The following is a 22,096-nucleotide window of genomic DNA, read 5'->3' as shown; positions in this document are numbered from 1 at the left end:
CTCTTTAGCAATTTAAAAAACAAACTACAGTAAAATAATATGGATGAGGCTCAAAAACGTTAGGGGCCAGCGCAGCGGCTCAATAGGCTAATCCTCCACCTGCGGCGCTGGCACACAGGGTTCTAGTCCTGGTCGGGGCGCCGGATTCTGTCCCGGTTGCCCCTCTTCCAGTCCAGCTCTCTGCTGTGGCCAGGTAGTGCAGTGGAGGATGGCCCAAGTGCTTGGGCCCTGCACCCCATGGGAGACCAGGAGAAGCACCTGGCTCCTGCCATCGGATCAGTGCGGTGCGCCAGCCGAAGTGCGCCAGCCTCGGTGGCCATTGGAGGGTGAACCAACGGCAAAAGAAGACCTTTCTCTCTGTCTCTCTCTCTGTCCACTCTGCCTGCCTGTCAAAAATAAAAAAAAGAAAAAAAAACATTAGGTTGAGTAAATGAAGCCATATAAAATCATATATGTACATGTATATACATACAATTTCATTTATGTGAGGTTCTAGAACAGGCAGATTAATCTTTGGCCCCCCAAAAAGTGGTTATCTCTTTTAGGGACAGGAGGCACAGGGATAGCAAGAGAACATTGTGGGGTAACAGAGTAATTCTTTTTATTTTGTGATGGTTGCAGGGATATACGCACTTTTCCAAAACTCACAAAGCTAAGCACTTTAATATCAGTATTCTTAGTTTTATGTAACTTTTGTTTCACTTTACAAATGAAAGTGAGAGGACTAGATGGTCTGTTTTTAGTGCGTTTCTCTGCACAGATCAGAGTGGGGATCCACACTGGACCAGTCTTGGCAGGAGTTGTGGGAGACCAAATGCCAGGGCACTGCTTGTTTGGTGAACACAGCCTCTAGGATGGAGAGTCATGGGCCTCCTGACAGAGCGTGCCTCAGCCCCACGGCCTACAGGTATCCATTCAGTTATTCACACATGCCTTTATCCCACCCTCCCTCCTTCTAGAACGTTCAGAGTGCCCAGCAACCATGGGACGGGGAGTAGTGGGGGAAGCCCGTGTCTGGGCCATTGCCTCTCTGGCCCCCAGCAGACGCTGTCCCAGAGACTGCCAAGCCCCCGCTCTAACACAGTTTTCACTCTCAAAGAGCCCATGGGTTAGTGAAGAGAACATTCAATTATAATCCATGGGCCAAACCCGGCCTGCTGCTTGCTTTTGTAAATAAGGCTTTATTGGAACACAGCCCTGCTTTTATTTCTTGCAGCTAATATTGGGACACAGCAGAGTCAAATAATTATCACAGAGTCTGTATGGTCTACAAAGCCTAAAATATTTACTATTTGGTCTTTAGTAGAAAAAAATCTGCTGACCCTGGATCAAATGGAAGAAAAAAGAAAATTCGCAGTTAATGATTTGTACAGTGAGATGGGTATAATGATAAAGATAAAATAATGCACTTTTTTGAGCACTTATAAAAGGCTACATTCTGTTCCCAATTTTCCTGTGGATGTTAATTCAGTCACTGTTGCAACACTCTATGAAGATGCACTATGATTATTCTTGTTTACAGATGAGGGAAAAAAAAGCACAGAAAGGTCAATCAGTTGCCTCAGGTTCAAGGACGCTAGGAAAGAGCAGAGTCTGGTGCAGCCCAGGGCGCCAGGGCTCAAGCCGGGTGCCTACCCTTTAACTACCATAGGTGCATGCCTGAGGCCATTAGAGTGAGTTGGGGGGGCCCAGGGGCAGAGGGTCTCACCCAGAAAGAATTTGGAGAGGAAAGGCCTCTGAGCTAAACCTTGAACAAGAAGTTCCAGAGCAGAATTTAGCCAAAATTGGAGTGCTAGGAGTCCGAACCACACAGCAGAGCAGGAATGAGGGCTGCGTGGAGGCGGAGGCGCTGGAAGGAGGAACACTGGAGGCAGGGTCCGCAGGGTTTGGGTGTGACTTCTGTGCCTTGACCTCAGGCACCCTGCTCAGCGTGTCTGACCCCCCACACCTCAGCCCCGCTCAGCAGACCCTGACAGACATCTGGGGTCTCCGCTGTGTGTCCTGGGTCCCTGCCTGCTCCGCTTGTGTCTCCCTTCGCATGGGAGCCCACTCTTGAGTTACAGGTTTGCCATCTTTGCTGTCTGGTGGGTGTTGTTTGCTCTGTGCAGAGCCCTGGAAAATCAAGGGTTTGAAATCACTGAGGGAGATGAAAGTGACATGAAAGATAAAGGGAAGATGACCACACATTTTCTGATCCAGAACTTGCACGCCGCAGAGGGAGAGATCATGGGGAGACAGGAAACCCCGCTAGACTGCCGAGGCGAGCTCAAGGGCGACACGGCAGCGGTAACCTCACTATTCCGCCCACTGACCACTCCGGATGCGTTCATGCAGTGCTTGGGGGTGCAGGGGCAGTACCGGCGGCACCCAGCCCACAGCCAGCTTGCGTCTTTCCCTGTGGGGCAGCAGCTCCTGAGCATCACCTCCACTGTCTTACCTGGAGCACTCTAGATATTGTGATGTGCCCTGTGCAGGGCTGAGGTCTGGCATTTATTTGCAGGGCTCTTCTCTGTCCAGGAAAGGGGCTCCTGTCGCTGGGGAATGAGCCCGGGGCGCCCCCTCGGCTCCGCTGCCTCTGAGGTCTGCAGAATAGGCTTTCGTCACTCCCGGCCACCTTCTGCCTCTGCCATTCCCTTCTGGGTGCCAATACCAGGGAGAGGAACAAAATGCACGGCTGGCCCAGCTGCAGGAATGGCCAGAGGGTGGGCGTTCAGGTGAAACAAGCCAGCGCTAACCTGGATCAGGGATCATCGTTCGGCTCAGGGGACCCCAAAAAGAAGCCAGAATCCAAGAAAGAAGTCTCAGGGCAGGTCCAATCCCTCCCACGAGCTCAGGGGCCTCCTGCGACGGCCCTGATGAGTGGGAAATGCAGACCAGGAGGAGGAAGCAGGAGGCAAACCCTCCCGAACCCCGGAAATAAACTGGAGAAGGAAAGGGATTTTATTCTGACAGTTGCTAATCTTCAGCTGCTCCAGGGACCTGCAAAAGGACAAATCTCTAAATCCAGCAGTTCCTTATTTACATAGGAATGCAGGCAGGAGGTCGCTTTGAGATGCACATACTCTGGCTCTGGTTTTATAAAGTACACTTAGCTCAACCAGAGGTGGTTATCTGAAGAACTTTTGAAATTGTTTTCATGGTGTTTGCGTTTTTGCTATCAGCTCACCTTATCATTCCCGTGAGCCACGGTTGCTTTTGGCTGCATTTCACTGATGGAAACACAGAAACATCCGAGGAGACAACTTAGAAGTAAGTTTGGCAAATGAAGACCAGGGGCAACCATCCGTAGAGCTTGTGCACTGACATCACACCCCACCTCCCACCAGCATGCACCGCACCAGGGGCTCCTAGAGAGGGGGAACCAACTTGTTCTCCTTTTCTCTTCGCTGCTGTCAGAGTTGGACAAAGTGGGCAAGGAGCGTTATTGCACCCCGTGCTGCAGGAGGGGAAACAGGGCTGGAGGCGTTCGTGCCAGGGCAAGGCAGAGTTGCTCTCAGAAGCTGTGTGGAGTTCAAACCCCGCAGAGCTCGCTCCCTTCCCCCCACAGGGAGTGCCCAAGCTTCCTAGTCTGGAAAGAGCCTTCTATAGATGTTGGCTGGTAGAATGTAACCCACCCTGGGGAGAAACAACCCAGAGTGAAAGATGAGTTAAAGCGCTCCACCCAGGGCAGGCATTTAGCCCTATAGCAGAGATCCTGGGTTCCGTACATGGCTCTGGCTCCTGACTCCAGTTTCCTGCAGACTTGAGGAAGTAGCAGTAATGGCTCAAGTGATTGGGTCCCTGCCACCCATGGGGGAGGCCTTAACTGAGTCTTGGATTGAGCTTCCAGCCCAGACCAGCCCTGGCCATGGTGAGCATTTGGGAAGTGAACCAGAAGATGAGAGTTTGCCCTTAAGTCAATCAATCAGTCAATCAACCGATCAATAAGAAAAGACTACATTTTTGTATTTTTTACAAAAGAAAGACTGCATCAACTGGAAGACCCTAGTATGGAGCCTGAGAAAGCAGGGAGAGAGGGCCTGGGGCGGTGTGTAGTGCCTCCATCCTATAGTGTCTTTGAAAATTAGGAAAAGGCACCCTGGAGGTAGGGAGTTCATGGTCCCCAGACATGGCTTATAATAGAGAAAAAAGGCATCCCTCCCTCTGGGCTGCTGCCAGCCCCGCCCCCTGCACTCCCTCAGACAGGGGCCTCCCGTAAAGGGGCACAGCCCTACCTGTGGCGCCAAGAGGGGAGGACCTCAGCCCCTGTCTTTTCCTGCTCCTGGGACAGCTCATCCCTCTTCACAGCATCCTTGGGTTTCCTGTTGTGAGCTCCTGAGCCTCAGCCATCAGGCTGTCTCTGTGCACCTGCTCTTCATCTTCCCTGCTCCCAGAGGAGCAGGGGGTCAGGCACTCTTGGGGGAGACCCTGTGCAGATGCTGCTTCCACAGGGACCTTGTCAACCTCTGTGGGTCAAGATGCCCCTCCCCAGTGACCACTGCCCTCTCCGTGTGGCAACACAGGGTCTGTCAAAGCCAGCGATGGAGGAGGGCCCCTGAAGACACCATTGGATGTGCCTATCCTCTGCCCCATGGGATACACACACACACACACACACATACACATACTGGACCTTTGGGTGACCTGGAGAGAAGCAGAGGGTAGGGCAGAAGATAAATGCCAGGTGGTTCTAAGGTGTCACCAGCATCAAAGACTGTCTTAGAGCAAAGCTGTGCACAGGGGTGGATCTTTGGGTTTCTTTACTCTGCCCTCGTGGGCAGCAGCCCCCACCCCTTCGCTGGTGTGATGAGTTGCAGGAGGAAATGGGAACAAGAAAGGATGGCATTCAGGAGAGCTCTTCCTCAACCCATCTTCCCTTTCTCCCCTTTCTTGTCAGAAGCAGGTGCGCTGGCTCATTATTGCAGGCGATGAGTGTCTTAAATGTGTTTCATGCTCCTCAGCCTTGTAGACAGACATTTGACCATCAGAATCCTTGTCCCATGCTGCACACCACAGGAACCTGAAGGAAAGCTCAAGGGACTGCCTATGGGTGGAGACATCAGAGAAGTCTCCCTGCCCCCTGGGCCGGTGTGATGTGTGATGCGTGCCAAGCTACTCACTTTCCCTCCCTCTTCCCGCGGAAGTGAGCACCCGGGGAAACCAAGCCAGGAAACTTGTTGCTACCATGAGGTACAAGGACAGTCAGCAGCTGCCCTCTACCCCAAACATTGACACAGCGGATGGTGAGCACCCAGAGGCGGGCTTCAGACACCCCCAGGCCTGTGTTGCAGGGAAAGACAATGGCAGGTTCGGGGTGCACCTCATGGGGGATGGGCAATACACAATCAGGGAGGCAGGTGTTTGGTGCAGTGAAGGTGCCGCCTGGGGTGCCCACATCCAGTTCCCTGCCAATGTGTCTGGGAAGCAGCAGGTGATGGCTCAAGTACGTGGGTCTCTGCCACCCACATGGGGGACCTGTAGAATTCCAGGCTCCTGATTTTGGTCTGATTCAGTCCTGGCTGTTCTGGGTAGTTGAGGAGTGAACCAGGGAATGGAAGATCAATTGCTATCTCTCTCTCTCTCTAGTTTTCAAACAAATAAAAATAAGTAGATAGAACCTTAAGAGAAGAGCCAGAGTTGGTAAAGGTGGCATTTGGGGGTCTGGGCAGGAGAATGCTTGATTGTTGCTCACTGCATTTCCAGGAAGTTTCTGTTGTGATCTCGCCCACCCCCTGCAAATGTTCCAGGGGACCCTCATTCTGGAAGAAACCCCTGTACTCCCTCCAAAAGGATCTGTAGTACCCAGCACAACTCACTGGTCTCCATGCACCCATTGAACCATGTTTCCCAGGGCCCCTGGGCTGTCCATTAGGAGTGCTGTCCACACCCCTACCCCCATAATATGGAGCTTTTTAGAAGTGCCAGTGCTGGACAAGACCCTGTAGTGTAGCCCCAGGGATGCCTGCCTCTTTTCCACCTCTCAGGGTGGTGGGATGGGCTTGCTCCTCACTTCTCCCTCCCTTGGCAGTCATTCAGCACCTGGGAGCTGTTCTCAGACCTGCCTCTGCTGGGTTTCGAGTGTGGGGTCACAAAGGAGCACTGAGGACCCTGGGACGGCCGAGCAGAAGGCAGCACAGCCACCCTCTCCCATTCTGGGAACTCCATGCTAGGCGATCCTAGAGTTGAGCGCTGAAGCTAGGCAGCAGGTGTGACTGTTACAGAGGATTGCGCCCTATGCCTTTCTCAAAAATCGCCCTGGTCACTGAGACGGATGAGACAGTCCAGGTGGAGAGTTAGGAGAACAAAAATTCACAGAAGGAGGAGTTTGGCTGTTATTGTATTTATCAGACAATGTCTTGCCAAAGTCCTATGAGCCCTGATGCCTACAGATGTCCCTCTAGTTCGATCCCATTTCCTGAGGATGAGGGAGTGATCTGCACTCTTGTGTTGAGTTCAGGTGACAGGAGACAGAGCACAGCTGCCCTCTCTCCCATCCAGGGGCAGATGGAAGTGGGGACTCTGGACCTGAGAAGCTCAAAGGCTCCTTGCCTTCCTATAGCTTGTGTTTTAGTAGAGGGAGACAGACAGGTGACATGTTCCAAAATCAGTAAGGTCATTTCAAGCAGCGATGAATGTTACAAAGAAAATTAAGCTGAGAGATGGGGAAGAGGGTTGTGGAGGGCTTCCAGTAGGGGGCAGCATTCTTGGGACTTGGCTGCAGGGGAAGGGTTGCTATGTGGCTACCTGGGTGGCTTCTGGAGCACCGTGCCCTAAGGCACACACAAGCTTAGCAAGTTCAAAGGAGACCAGAGGGCCAGCGTGTATGGAGAGGGACAGAAGAGGAAGGGAACCAGTGGCAGAAGTTGAGGCCAGAGAGGTGAGGAGGGGCCTCGGACAGTTTTGACCTTGACCTTTTATCTACATGCATACAGGTATCTAGGGTGAGAGGAGGAGCTGCTGGGGCTCCCTGAGAGCCTTCAATAAATTCCTGAATGACTGCTCCAGAAACTGCTCACAGGGAAAGGTCTCAGAACTCCTTATGCTCCAGGAAAGTGAGCAAATATATTTTGCAAACGTTTGCTACAGAGAGGAGTCCTGCCACAAGGGGACCAACACGGCTGGACAGGGCAGGGCTGGGCTGGGCATCTTGTTTGGAGGCAGGAGTCAGAAATTTTCACCTGGGTTCCTGATCCAGTGTATCTTCTAAGTGTGGCTTTCCTGGACAAAATCCAACACCAGAGATTAGAGAAGGAGAAACTGAGGCCACCTAATTTTGGGGAGAAAATCAGAAGAATAGAGAACTGAGATTTTTTTTGGCAACTACTTTGTGCCAACTCACCTGAACTCTTTATGCAACAGTCACAGGACACAGCAGTCACAGTAACACTCCCTCAAGAGAGGTAAGAAACTTGGAGAGCAAAAGAGCAATGTGATTTATGTGAGGCGGCACAACCATTAAGTGGAAGGAGTAGGATTCAATCTTCAGGCTTGTTGGTCTTGGAGGCCCTAGGTCCATGGAATGATGTCATGAGTTCCCCCAGCAGAAAGATGCTGCACTTGGATATGTTGGCTTCACAGTGGCCCAGCCATGTTTCCCTCAGATCCTCTGAGCCCATCTGGACAGATTTCTGATGGTTCAATGTGATTAGCAGGTGCATTAATGAAGACTAGCTCACATACTGTGTGTGTGTGTGTGTGTGAATGTGAATAATAAACTGGTGTGCACCAGAGGTTTCAAGAAGTGGATACACAGCGAGCTGGGACAAGGGTCCCAAAGCTACCTAACCCCAGAGCTACTAAGCCAGAACTTGCCTGTTCACAGTGCTCTCACACACCTTGACCTTGCAGTACCGCTGGTTGGTGCATCTTCCTTTCTCCTCTCTGATGGTTGGCAGCGGATGTAGAACTTTAGCTTTGTAGGATTTGTGCTTCCTTTTCCCAGAACCTACCTTTCCCACCGGGCTTGGTGCCATTTCTCCCCAGTGTGCAGGCCCCAGGCTTAGCTCTGAGGTAGAGGAGCAGGCTGCGAGAGGGTCTCTACAGGAGTGCCTGGCCTCGCCAACTGCCCCTAGAGGGTCTCCCCAGGGGGACATGTTTCCAACTAGCAGCCTGGTGGGGCTCCGAAGAGGAGGCTGTGAGATCTGCTACCCTTGAGATCTGCCTGCTCCCCAGTCTCACGGCTGTTGTGCCGACATTCAAGAATCATATCACTGATTGCATCTGCCACCAACCCCCTCGGGGTCGTCACTTGGCCACCAAACATGATGGCACTTGGGCAGCTTTGTCCTTTGTGTCTCACCTGAGTTGGCTCTCAGGTGTGTGAGTGCAGGCAATCCCCTGCTCCTTCCTACCACCCATGCAGACACCTGCTCCTTGACAGTCTGCAGCGGTGCAGCTGCAAAGGGGACACCCTCAGAGCCAGTTGAGGTGTGTCACTCGCCCTCCTTGGAGCCCTACTGCCTCCCTTTAAGGCCTAGCACCTCTTGCCATGACAGTTGCAAGCACTGGCAGGACCCAGGCCAGCCCGGCCTGCTACACCCAGAGCCTCATTTCCACATCAACGTGCAAATGTGTCAGTGGGGACACTCCCCAGCGCAATTAACCAGGAGCAGTGAGCCAGAGAGAGATCAGCGTGTGTTGACTTGGTCACTCAAGCAACTGCCCTTCAGTATGGACTCCAAAATTGCCCGTCCAGCTGTCCTTGCTGGCAGTCTCTCGGGCTTCTCATCAGGCCCCTGTTCATGTGTTTTTCAAATTTAAACTTGCTTCAGCTTGTCTCCTAGCTGATTGTCCCAGCCATGACAGTAATGGTTTCCAGGTGGACTGGCTCACGGGCTTCAGCAAGTAGCCCGGGCCCCTCTCTGGAGGCGACCCCTCCTTGGAAATCACGGGCATGGGGTGTCGGCTTGCTAAGGTCGTGGCAGGTTAAGTCAACTTGGGGGACTTCTCTAAGCAACTCCTAATTGCTTTGGAGAACTTCAGTGGTGAGTTCTCTCTCCCGGGTGAGGCTAGGGCTTGGTGGGCTGCTGGCAGCAGGCTGTTGGCAGGGGGCTGCTGGCTCTCCCTCTTCCTGCTGGGAAGAACTTTCCCACCATTCACAACCCCCATCAGGTGATTCTAGGATGGGTTTATGGTCACTTAACTGCCAGGGTCCTCGCCACTCAATTTACAGAGTCCCCACCATCGAAGTGCCTTTACCAACATGCCCAGTTAGCTAGGGTCCGTCTGGCTCAGAGCCAGCTGTGGAGGAAGGCCAGATCCCTCCTTTAAGCTCAGAGGATGCTCCACAGCCTTCCTGAACAGGGCTGCTACACTTTCCTGGCCTTTCCTACCTGGGGCTAAGGAGCCATGGATGCACCTGCATTTAATCTTGGCCCTTTTAGAAGCTGATGTTAACCCAGAAAGGTCCTGTAGGAGCATGATCCGGGGAGGCGAAATGAGTTCTTCACAAACAAGGAGGCTATTACTGCATAAACCTGAGATGCTCAGTGTTAGAGCTGCCCTCTAAGGTCATATGTCACCTGTGGTATCACAGACCGGAAGTCACACCGTCAGAGCAGGGGGGTCATGGGAGGGGTGGGAGCCACGTAGCGGGTCTAGAGGTGAATCCGCAACTCTACTTTGTCAAGCTGCTTTGCAGGGGATTCTGATGAGCCAGCGGGTTTGAGAACCACCACCATGATAGACAAGCATTAAATGGCAATAGGAATCCCCAGGGCTGCATTCAAATCCTGGCACTCGGTGACCAGCTGTGTCCCTCGAGGCAAGACCTCGTCAAGTCATTTTCTTCATCCTGGAGGAAGACGTCTTCACAGGGTTGCCACGGGAGTGTGGCTGCGCCAGCTGCTTCATCACTTGAGGTTTAACAAACGTCTGGGTCTGGGTGCACGGCTATGAGGCACCCCAGATATTCAAACAGAAGATATAGCACAGACGAGGAACATGAAACGACTGGGACCAGAGAAGCCAGTGCAGTAGCTTCCTGCCAGGGGTCCAGTGCCAACAGTGAGCACGAGTGATGCTGGCAGGCACCCTGAGGATTCGCAGAGCCTCTTAGAGGACGAACAGAGGATGGCAGATCAGGCACAGGCAAGGATCTGCTCTGATCTCTGGAGAACGAGGGGCTTCTGGAAGCTGGAGAGCTATTTCCTCCATGGCATGGCTTCTTACACCCACGGATAGAAACAGGAAGCAACTGGGGGTGATTCCTAAATGGCAGCCCCTCCCCACATCCTGGAGACTCCCCGCAGCCTTTGTGTCACCAGGACAGACTTCCACTTCCGCTGGCAGGAATTCCCTCCCAAAATCTCAGTTCTGGAATGACGTTTGTGGCTCCTTTCCCTCTCCCAGAACCTGTAAATGCCTTGGAAAACAATGGAGATGGAAGCAAGTGGGGGTGGGGGCGGGGAGGAGTGGAGCCATGCAGCCTACAGCCAGGACGGGGCTGGGTAGACGGGGGCCAGCCAGCACGGGTGGGGGCGGGCCTTCCGGTGGTGATGCGGTGCCTCGAGACCATGAAGACCGGGCTGACTTCATGCTCCTGCCAAACCCTCAGCCTCAGTCGCAGAGACTCAGAGTTTAAACCGAGATGTGGTCCTTCAAGGTTGTGGGTTGTTTGTTTGTTTGTTTGTTTGTTTTTTTCATTTATTTTTATTTGAAAGGCAGAGTTAGAGAGAGAGAGGAAGAGACAGAGAAATCTTCCACCCGCTGGTTCACTTTCCAAATGGCCACAACAGCCACAGCTGGGCCAGGCCAAAGTCAGGAGCCTGGAGCTTCTTCTGGGTCTTCCACCTGGGTGCAGGGGCTCATGAACTTGGGTCATCCTCTGCTACTTTTCCCAGGTGCATTAGCAGGGAGCTGGATCGGAAGTGGAGCAGCTGGGACTCGAACCTGAGCCTATATGGGATGCTGGCATCCCAGGTGGCAGCTATTCCTGATACACCATCACACTGGCCCACATAAAATTTATTTTAAGGGGCTGGTGCTGTGACGTAGTGGGTAAAGCTGTCTCCTGCAGTGCCGGCATCCTATTTGGGAGCTGGTTTGAGTCCTGGCTGCTCCACTTCCAATCCAGCTCCCTGTTAACACTCCTGGAAAAGCAGTGGAAGATGGTCCACGTCCTTGGACCCCTGCACCTACATGGGAGACCTGGAAGAAGCTTCTGACTCCTGGCTTCCTATCGACTAAGCTCCTGCCGTTGCAGTCATTTGGGGAGTGAACCAGTGGATAGAAGACCTCTCTCTCTCTGCTTCTGCCTCTCTCTAATTCTGACTTTCAAATAAATAAATCTTTAAAAAGTAAAATTGGGGCCGGCGCCATGGCTCACTTGGTTAATCCTCCACCTGCGGTGCCGGCACCCCATATGGGCACCGGGTTCTAGTCCTGGTTGCTCCTCTTCCAGTCCAGCTCTCTGCTGTGGCCTGGGAGTGCAGTGGAGGATGGCCCAAGTCCTTGGGCCCTGCACCTACATGGGAGACCAGGAGAAGCACCTGGCTCCTGGCTTTGGATTGGCGTAGCTCCAGCTGTGGCAGCCATTTGGGGGGTGAACCAACGGAAGGAAGACCTTTCTCTCTGTCTCTCTCTCACTAACTCTGTCAAAAAAATTAAATAAAAAAGTAAAATTGTTACTTTTTAAAAATTTATTTTAAGATCCTTCCTTAGAAATGTTTTTCTAGAAATTCTGACTTCCTGATACATAGTGACTTTACCCACCACATCACAATGCTGGCCCCTTAAACAGACTTTAAAACAGAGTGGGAAGTTTTACATGACATCAGGTGGTTGACACAGTACTCTTCTTTCCTATGTGACTTGTGCTATTACAAAGCCCCCAAAAGAAAATCACAATTATATTGTACCAAACAGAAATCCCAGTTATCTCTGACATCTGCCCATCACAACACATCTGTCATGATCCCAACATTACGTGAGTCCTGATGTTTCCTCTGAGTTTTCCAAGAAAGACGACACTCGTTCAACTTAGCTTTGGAGTTTAGATTGTCCCAGGTGTCATGATGTCAGATATCCATGGCTGATGTACACTGTCACTCTCAGCTCATTGGAAAGCATAATGAACCAGACTGCTACGTCTCCCAACTGCGCCTAATAGTGAGCACTGATGCTCCTAACGGGCAGTCCTTGGATCAGGAGCAGCGTGATCGAGGGATGAGAATTCATCTCAGGCAAACGAGATCCCTCTGCCATCTGGGTGGTGCAGTTAGATCGGGGTGAAAGGTCAAACATCCACGCGTGGGAATTCTGAGACTCTCGCAACTCCACGCTGAACAAGTCTTGTCTGACATTGTGAGCACAGGCTCATGATGATGGAGTCATGTTTAGCCTGTTCCCCTCTTCATGTAGTATCTCCGTTCTTTTAGCTACTACAACCCTACTTGGTCATGTTTCTTCCCCTGTTGATCAGGAAATGTTTTTTCGTGGAGAGAAAAGAAGAATGAGGCGATCCAGTTCAAGGGAGATGAGAGTGGAAATGAGGACATGAGACCCCGGGAGGCACAAGTGAGAAAGTGACGGTGGCAGGCTCGAGGAAAGGCTGAATCAAAGACAGTTCAGTTTAACATTTTTTGCAGAGAGAAATCAGAAGGAAAAAAAAGTACTCCAGGAAAGACTGTGGAATAGAGTGTCTGCTAAGCGTTCTGTGGAATATCATTCTTAGCATTACAGTCCTTCCAAATTCCTTGTGAGAATTTCAACCGGAAAACAGATTCCTCACCTGGTTCCAAAGAAATCTGCTCTCTGGAAGCGGGGGGGGGGGGGGGGGGCACCTGGCTGCTCCCAGGTGGAGACGATTAGTTACAGACTTCCCTGTATCCCCCTCGGCTTCAGCAGTTCCAGCTCCAGCTAGCTCCATTTCCGTTTTTACTCGGATCAATCCCAGCTCTAGAGAAAATGATAAAGGCATGAAATAAGTTTTGTGACCACAGTGCTAGTTTATGGAGATTTTTCTCTCTCTGATTTGGGCACCATTTCTACAAGTTGAGTGGGAGACAGATGTGCTGTTTGATATCCTTTGACAACCAGAGAAACTGAGGCACAAAAGGCATTAGATGTTTGAGCTCCATCTTTATTAATAACGAGCAGTAATGGATGCAGAGGCAGGTGGCCAGGTTTTCTCCACAGAAAAACTGCACTTGATCAGTAGTCAACTGCTTTTCCTTTGTCCTCTGTGACACGAAACCCAAACCGAGCCCAAACCTTTCAGACACGCTATCTTTATCATTTAAGCTCTGTGTTTCCGCTTTTGGAAATTGTCATTCCTTTTAAAATTGTAAGAACACTTATATCTAAAAGAAATCAAATACTGAAGTAAACTACAGTTCAAAACGAAAGGGAGGAGGGTTACGGAAAATAAAATTAGTAGAGAATTAACGGAAAACAAAACCCCTCATATCTGAATAAGTAACAATTTCCAGAACGCATAACATATTGCTGAACATGATCCCATGTTTTGTGAAAGGGACACAGAGAGAGGCTGGGCCATGGCGATGGAATGAATCTGTAACCAATGACTTCTGTACTCAGCCAACTGTGGTTTGGCCCCACCCACCAAAATGCTTCATTTGAGAGTTTTCTGAATCTCGATTCTGCGTTAGATTAGCTCTACTTATGCATGAGCTGCACACCCACACGAGGTTGCTCCAGGTCATGGCTGCCCCCCGCCCAGAACCTTCCAGCCCTCCTGTGCTCCAGAACCCTCTCTTGTCCTGAGATGCAGGTGAGAGCCAGCGAGAGCTGTCCCCATGCATCACAAGTGGCATCACCTGTGTTCCTTAACGAGCAGCACATGAGCAAGTGGAGCTGGTCTCAGTCTACCTGGCTCTGCAGAAGACGACCCATAGCTCTTAGGATCTTAAAGCAGAACCAGTAACTGGCTGTGGATGGAGAAGAAACGTGAGGTGCTAACAGCCCCGAATGGTGAAAGAAGCCATCCATCCCCTGGGGAGCAGAGCTAAAGACAGGCCCTCGAGACTTCTGCTTTCGAGAGCACTAGATAGATGTGTGTGCGTGTGTGCATGTGTGTGTGTGTCTCAGCTCTAAAACATCAGCCTCTTGCAACTCGAGTGTCTCTGGAATAATGATTTGAAGACAAGGCGAGCAGAGTGATAGATGGCTTCAAAGCTCAGACAGCGACCTTTCCAAGCCAGACGGCAGGCAGAGCACGGGGAGGTGGGGCTGGCCTCCATCCACCTCTCTTCCTACTCCCCCTCCTGTCTGGGCTCACCGTCCCAGAGGTGGTTCCTTTCCCAGGCCTTCTCCCTGGCCTGCTTCCAGCCCTTGGAAATCTTGGTGTGGGGCATGGAGTCAGCCCCCTCGACAGAGAATTTAAGGATCAGATGGACTCTGGGAGGTAGCTATGATTGTTCATCCCTAAATCTTCAGAGGAGGAGACAGGAGGCTCAGGGAGATGAAGCAATGCGTTCACGGCCACGTGTGGAGCAGTAGCAGCGCGGGGTCTGCACGCCAGCCTGCATGACGTCACTGCTCTGAACTCCCAGGCAGCCCCAGGCCTGCAAGGTAGGGGCAGCAGCACGACGAGGTGAGTCAGGTCTGCGGCATGACTGGTGATGATGGACGATGCGGTGTGGAGCCTCACAAGGCAGGGGCCAGCATGGGCGTCCTTGGCCTTGGTGGCGAAGGCAGCCTTCCCGGGCCGGGAAGGAGAGGACACCTAGGGGGTCGGCACTCTGTTCCCTGGGGCCTGGCTCAGATGGAGCCCTCTGAGAGGAGAGTCCTGTCCATGCTTGCAGCTTGACTAAGCGCTCTCCCTCTGCCTTGTTGCAGCATTGGATGGGCTCACACCTGCTGCCAATCCAGTGGCCGGGCCGGGCTCAGCGGACTGCTGGTCAGAGGAGACAGAGACATATCGCTTTCCCAAAGACTCCCTGTCGTCTGGTTTCTGTGTTGTGTTGTAACAGAGGCAAAACAGCCCCATGGGATTAGATCTCCCACCTCGGCCCCCTCCCCCTTAATTCTATGGTGACAAGGAAAAATAGCTTCAGTCCTCAGAACATTTTCAGCCGTGTCTCTGCTTCATGGTCCCTTTGAGAATCGAAGTCTAGAAACACAATCCTGATAAGTTTGGAAAATGTGCTTTTCTGATCTTGGTTCAAAGCCAGCCTCTGAACTTTGAGCCTTCGGTTGTATCTGTTCCCTAGGTGGCAAGCCTGGCCATGGGACCTGTCTCTGTTTTCCTGTATCGAGAAGGAAGGCTTCCTGCTCTCACGGGAACACTTCCTCTAAACCTTCCCTTAGGAGCAAGAGCCCCAGGGGCTGACTTCAGAGGACACCTTGGCCTTGGAAGCTTGTGTGAATTTTCTCCTTTTACCTGGTTGTGAAAGGGAGAGAGAGAGAGGAGAGGAGAGAGGAGGAGGAGGAGGAGGAGGAGGAGGAGGAGATAGGGGAGGAGGGACCCAGACTCTGTAGTTTAAACACAACACAGAGATTTTTTTGTGAAAGCACTCAGCCAGGGGTTCGGAAAGGAAGTCATTTTCATTCCCAGCTCTGGGAATTCTGTAAAAGCAACAGAACAAAACCTGCATTCCCCAGAGAGTTCCTGAAAGTAAAATGGAGGGGAAAATGTGAAAATCAGTGGAAGGCCAGAGCTCGGACAGATACGGAGACAGGGCCGTGTGCAGCCAGACACCCGGGCCCTGGGCCGGCTCCTCTGCTGCTCCGGCACAGAAACACCCTGTGCCACTGGGGACGTTCTCAGGGGCCCTTGCACTGGGAGGAGGGTGGAAGTCGTCTCTGGGTCATGTTTCTGCATTTGTTGATGGGGAAAAAATAAACCTTCAATCATCGAGAAAATCTTCAGAGCACACATAAGTCTGTAACTCATCCATGCAGGTGCTTTTCTGGTCCCAAGAAGATGAACTCCCTTTCAGCGGTTCCAGGGGACATGGGCAGGACCTGACCCTGTCCCCAGCCCATCCCAGGGCCAAGACGGGAAGAGGAGGTGACGGGAGTTCAATTCCTTGCTCCTGTCTTCCTAGATGGCACCCTCCCTGCTGTGTCTAACAATGGGCAGATGGGGGCGCTGTCCAGCAGGGCACAGCAAGCTCAGGTTATGCTGACCCCAACATTCAGAGGCAAGAAAACACCTCCCCGGCTCCACCATGTGATGTCTGGGCATCTCAACTTCACCAGCTGTGGATGGGTTAGGAGGCCTATGCTGTGGTGCGACGGTTAAGCTGCCACTTTGGATGGCAGCACCCCATGTCGGAGTCCCAGCTGCTCTGCTTCTGACCCAGCTGTCTGCTAAAGGCCAGGCAAGGCAGTGGATGATGGCTCAAGTACTCCGGGAGACTCCTAGGCTGCTGGCTCTGGCCTGACCCAGCCCTGGCTATTGCAGCCATTTCGGGAGTGAATCAGTGGGTGGAAGATCTCCCTCTCCCTCTCCCTCCCCATCTCCCTCCCCCCCCCCCCCCCCGGTCATTCTACCTTTCAAATAAATAAGTAAATCTTTAAAAAAAAACTAAAAGAAATGGAGTTAGGGACAGCTGCCCTGACTACCTGACAGCTTTTCGGTGAGGCCTGAGACATAAGTGTGCAAAGATGACAGCAATACTCACGTTGGTAGTAACTAGCAATTGTAGCAGCTGGTAGGTTTTACTGAGTATTAAGCACGTGGCAGGCACTGGCCCCCATGCACTGGTCACTTCTGCTCCTGGCACCAGCCCTGGGAAACAGCTCTTCTAGTCCCTGGCTGAAAGCGAGGAGGTGGGAACTCACAGAGGTTCACATTGCCGGTGAGTAGCTGAGGCAGGCTGCCTGGCGCCCAGACTCATCACACCAGCAGGAGAGGCAGGGCAGCTTGGAGGTGTGGCCATGGGAGCCAGGCCCAGCTCTACCCCTTACCAGCTATGTGTCATTCACAAAGTCACTAGACCCGTGTGTGTGCCGGGTTCCTTTGTGTAAAATAGGGATAGCAGAGATCCTGCCCCCTAAAGTTGTCATCAGGAGCTACTGACGCTTGCAAAAACTCTTTGCTTTTACTTTTTAATTTTTTAAAGATTTATTTTTACTTGTTTGAAAGGTACAGTTACAGAGGTGGGGGAGGCAGAGAAAGAGATCTTTCATCTACTGGTTCTCCCCTCAGGTGGCCACAACAACTGGCTGGGCTGGACCTGACCAAAGCCAGGAGCCAGGAACCAGGAGCTTCATCTGGGTCTCCCTGTGGGTGCAGGGGCCCAAGCACTTGGGCCATTTTCTGTTGCTTTTCTAGGCCACAAGGAGAGACCTGGATTGAAAGTGGAGCAGCCGGGACTTGAACCGGCACCCATATGGATGCTGGCATTGCAGGCAGCAGCTTAATCCACTGTACCACATCTCTGGCCTATACTTGGTGAAATAAGCTAGTAAAAAAGACAGATATTATGTGTTTTCCCTGAGCCGAGGTAACTATTAGAGTACCTGAAATGTAATGTATTGGAGTAAAATGCACATTTTGAGATTTGATGAGTGTTTACATCCCTTGTCTCTTCCATTGAGAAACAGTGATTTTTTTCACACTATTTGTTGAACTGTTTTACTTAGTGTAGAGTAAACTTTATGATCATTAAGTAAACTAAAAACAGATCTTTGTAAAAATTAAGAATGGGAATGGGAGAGGGAGGAGGAAGAAGAGTTAGAGTGTGGATGGGGGGAGGGAAGGGAAGTGTCACTATGTTCCTAAATCTGTGTATATGAAATACATGAAACTTCTATAACAAATAAAATTTAAAATAAAATAAAACAAAATAAAAAGTTGGAGCAGGTGCTGTGGTGTAGTGGGTAAAGCTGCCGCCTGCAGTACCAGCATCTCATATGGGCATTGGTTCAAGTCCCAACTGCTCCACTTTGATCCAGCTCTCTGCTATGGCCTGGGAAAGCAGTAGATGATGGCCCAAGTGCTTGGGCCCCTGCACCCGTGTGGGAGACCTGGAAGAAGCTCCAGGCTCCTGGCTTTGGATCAGCCCAGCTCCGGCTGTTGTGGCTGTTTGGGGAGTGAACCAGTGGATGGAAGACCTCTCTCTGCCTCTGTAACTCCGCCTTGCCTTTCAAATAAATAAATCTTTTTTAAAAAGGATTTATTTATTGATTTGAAAGCCAAGGTGAGAGAGGGAGAGAGAGAGAGAGAGAGAGAGAGAGAGAGAGAGAGAGAGAGAGATCTCATCTACTAATTCACTCCCCAAATACCCACAATGATACAGGACTAGGTCAGGCTGAAGCCAGGGGCCAGGAACTTCATCTGGGTCTCCCATATGGGTGGTAAGGACACACGTACATGGGCCATCACCAGCTACCTCCCAGGTGCATTAGCAGGGAGCTGGACTGGAAGTGTGGAGTAGCCGGGGACTTGAACCAGGCACTCTGATACGGAATACAGGCTTCCTGAGTGGCGGCTTAACCTGCTACACCCCCGCACCCACCCCTGCTTTACTTTTGGAAGGAGAAACGCGGAGCCTGTGGTCTCTGCTCCCAGCTGGCAGCTTGCTTCGCTTCCTTGGCCCTGTCAGAACCTGCCAGCTTCATGCTCAGTTCTACCTAAGATGCCGGAATTTGGGGAGCAGGTGTCCTAATTCTGCCTGAAAATGGAGAGGACTTTGCTCCGTGTTTATTGTGATTTTAATAATCATTTCCAGCTGTCACTGAATAACCGCATCTCCCTGGATTTGGGAGCCTACTATTTATTCTTTAGAGTAAACACTGCTGGAGGCAGATTGCCTGTGCCCGGGGAAACCGAGCCAGGAAGAGGCAGCGCTCCGTGAGCCCACAGCAGCCCGAGAGTGCTTTCATTTTTCCCTTGGAGCTGCTTCTCTGGGTTGGGGGCCGTGGCAGTGTTGTGCTAAGCTGGGGGTGTGTGAGCATGGCCCAGAGGCTGGTGTGCGGGATGCCCACTCCTCTGCACACATGTGCAAATGTTGTGCTGGCCATCAGCATCCTCCGGTCTGCCCGATGACCAGCAGCGGAACGTCTGGCTGTCACTCCAGATAATAAACTCGTTCATGAGTAGCAAATGCTTTCCCAAGCACGGCAGGCAGTGTGAGGGTAGGCTGACCGTCCTCAGCCTTCACACCCTGTACGAAAGAAGCACTCCCACACTCACAACCTGCTAGGTGCGTGTTCCCTGTGAGAGTGCTTCTCTCCAAACTCCCCACCGCCCACTCCAGCTCCTTCGCCCCAGGGCACCTGTCTGGGGCATGGCAGAGATGGATCCAAGCAGATGGCTGGTCCACAGGCCAAACACTGACAAATCCACTGGCCTTCAGCCCGTGGAGGGAGGCGGGCTCACTCATTAGTGAGATCTTGAAGATGATGCCCGCCGTCCCTCTGCACGTGGGCCCTGAGCTTATTCCCAGGGCTTCTCCAAGCAGCCCTGTCCTTCCTCTTGACCCTTTACACACCAAGTCCTTTGGGAAAGTCGGACCATGGAGGTGACCTTCATGGATGTCAGTGGACGCATTAACAAAAGGCCAGGGGCCCCTCTGCCGCCCTCTCTTGCTGCACGTGGCGTCCCCCTGCATGGCCATTTGAGTGCTGCAGCCTGGCCCCAGCCTGGCGCCTCACCCTTCCCTGGGTGCTCATTCTTTCCAGCCACCCCAGCACCCCTTCTTTCTCGCCCTCTCTCTCTCTTCCAACTTTCCTGCAGCTCAGTTGTATGTGAGAGAAAGAAGACGAATTGTGTGCCTGGCGGTGGAATGAGCTCATTTCCCTCCCCTGGGAGCCGGCTTGGTGACTGCAAGCAAGAGGGACCCTGGCTCTCCAAAGCCAGCCATCTGGCTCCAGCACGCTCACGCCCATGCTAATCCACCGGCTGCTTTCTCTTTATTCTTTCTGTTGGGTTTTGTTCCCGAGGAGGGACACTCCGTCTGCAGCTGTAAATTCAGAGCTGCTCCCCGCCATGGCGAGTGCTCTTTGGCACCCCTATTTATTCCCACACTGCGCCCCCCTCACCCCTCTCCCCTTGGAGGTGTCAGCAACCCATTGTTATCATTGGTGGGTCCCTGTCCTTTTGATGTCAGGGCTGTACTTTCAAATGGAAATCAGGCAATTATGCTCCACATGGAGAAATCTGACAGATGCAGAGGTTTTACACCACTGGCCATGTCTAGGGCACAAAGGCAGCCAGTGCTCCCAGGGGACCGTGAAATAACTAGAATATGTTTCAAGAGCGCGCAAAAATTCAGGAATAATTAACTGTGTGAGGAGGGCTCATAGATGCTGTGGCTGTTTAACTTCAAAATGTGATAATGATATGTCAACGAACTGCTTAATGCAGCCACGCAAAGGCGGTATTAGAAAATCGATTGCAACTTGCATTGAGACACAGGCAGAGGCTGCTCTGGGCATCTGCTTTCTGGTTCTAAATCCAAAGTTTCAGAGGATTTTTAACTCGTTTTGTTTCCCCTTCCCAGGGAGCTGCAGTTGGCACCGGGGGGGTGAGGGGTGGGAGCAAGCTGAGGACCCCCTGATGCAGCCAAGTTACGTCTCCATCCTCTGTGATCAGGGAACGTCAAAAAATTTGTGGAAAATGAAATTAAAGGATTAATTTATTTTGGTGCAAGAAACGTTTTGTAATCCATGCATACTTTTTTCATAATACACATATTCCACAAACATTGTGAAGATCCCTGTCTAGTAAATCCCTTGGCGCTCCTGCTGGAAACGATGGTGTTGACATCACGGTCTCCATGGCTACTATCCGTTGACCCTTCTTAGGGGTCAGGCACCCAGCTAAGCCCTCTCCATTCTGGCCTGGATGAAGTCGGTGTTGGGATTCTCCACATTTCAGAGAGAGGAAACGGAAAGCTAAGCCGAAGGACTGGCTTGCCGACCAACTCTGACCTCTGCTCTGAGCCACTGACTTGAGCTCTGTCTCGTGTTTCAACAGATCCTGGGAAGCAAGACACCTGCTCACTCACACACCTTTATGAAGTGCCCTCATGTCAGACACAGGCAGTTGGAGTGAATAGACAGGAGAGACTGACACAAAAGTTAAAACTTAAATTCTCCTTAAAATACCCAGCTGTTGGAACAGATGGTTAATTTGAAGCCTGAAACATGCAGTAAGATTCATCACTCAATGTGTCCAACACTGCGTTTAAATTAGTTTATTTTACCAGAGTCAAGTGCCCCCGACTACTTGCTCTTTCCTGTTATGAGGAAACCCGGGGCGGGGGCGGGGGGTCTGTCTGAACCTGAGCAGCCCCTACCCAGGAACATACACGAAAGCTGATGCCAATCAGAACTGAACAAAAGGGAGGACGTTTTATCGCACAGAAAAACTATTTTTTAACGAAGTACATGATACAGTAAATAAATGAAACAGCTTTACCTAGGAATCTAATGCTTTCTCAGATCAACAATGCCATTTGGAGAGCTCGTGAGGCCCTGTGGTAGAGATAATACATTAATCAAACAAAACTGGTGGTGTCACAAGACAAACTGTCTGCTAATTTGCTAATGCTTGGCAAACACCAGTCTCCCCCACAGCATGCATCCATAATGACTCATCTGGCCCGTCCAAGGTTGGGGAAACAGAGAACTCAGAGAATCAAACCCCTCAGAAAGGGTGCCTTGGTATGCTATTTTTAAATTAAAGGCACTTAGGGACCAGCGAATGCTGGATCTTCTCTCTGAAGGTCCCTTACCTTCTTAAGGGCTAAACCTGCCAAAGAGGAGCACAATCGCCTTCCATCTTCTCATGAAAATTTCACTAAGGAAAGAAAATTAAACACATACCACAGAGGAAGACACAGAAAGTCAAATATCCCATCAAGAGCCCACGGGAATGTTTCCCAGGTCAACTTGTATACTTCAGCCCATTCATCTCCCCGAAAAATCATTTATTCTCCCCTAAAACTGCCTAAGCCTCACTTTCCTCTTCACAGGAAGAGGATATTTAAGCTCCAACCACCTGGCTATTCTTTGAGTTTTGTATTTTGTGTGGTTTATGTGCATGTTAATAAATGTGTATGTCCTTTCTCTTGTGAATCTATTGTCAGTTTATTTCAACTGATTCAATTATTGACGCTCCAGAAGGAAAGTTTCCATTTTCCTACACTCCTCTTCAATAAACACCTTAATTATAAAGGATTGCAAACACTAATGACAAACA

General features: G+C 51.3%; 1 pseudogene; it reads left to right on the top strand.

Annotated features, from left to right (window-relative positions):
- LOC133762102 (guanylate cyclase soluble subunit beta-2-like) overlaps positions 1–21,884 on the top strand; it is a 73,761-nt pseudogene extending 51,877 nt beyond the window's left edge.
- The last annotated feature ends 212 nt before the right edge of the window (positions 21,885–22,096 follow it).

This window comes from Lepus europaeus, chromosome 6 (genome assembly GCF_033115175.1).
Source record: "Lepus europaeus isolate LE1 chromosome 6, mLepTim1.pri, whole genome shotgun sequence".
Lineage (NCBI taxonomy): Eukaryota > Metazoa > Chordata > Mammalia > Lagomorpha > Leporidae > Lepus > Lepus europaeus.
The sequence above is the reverse complement of the archived record's forward strand: the minus strand, read 5'-3'. Positions and strand labels throughout refer to the sequence as shown.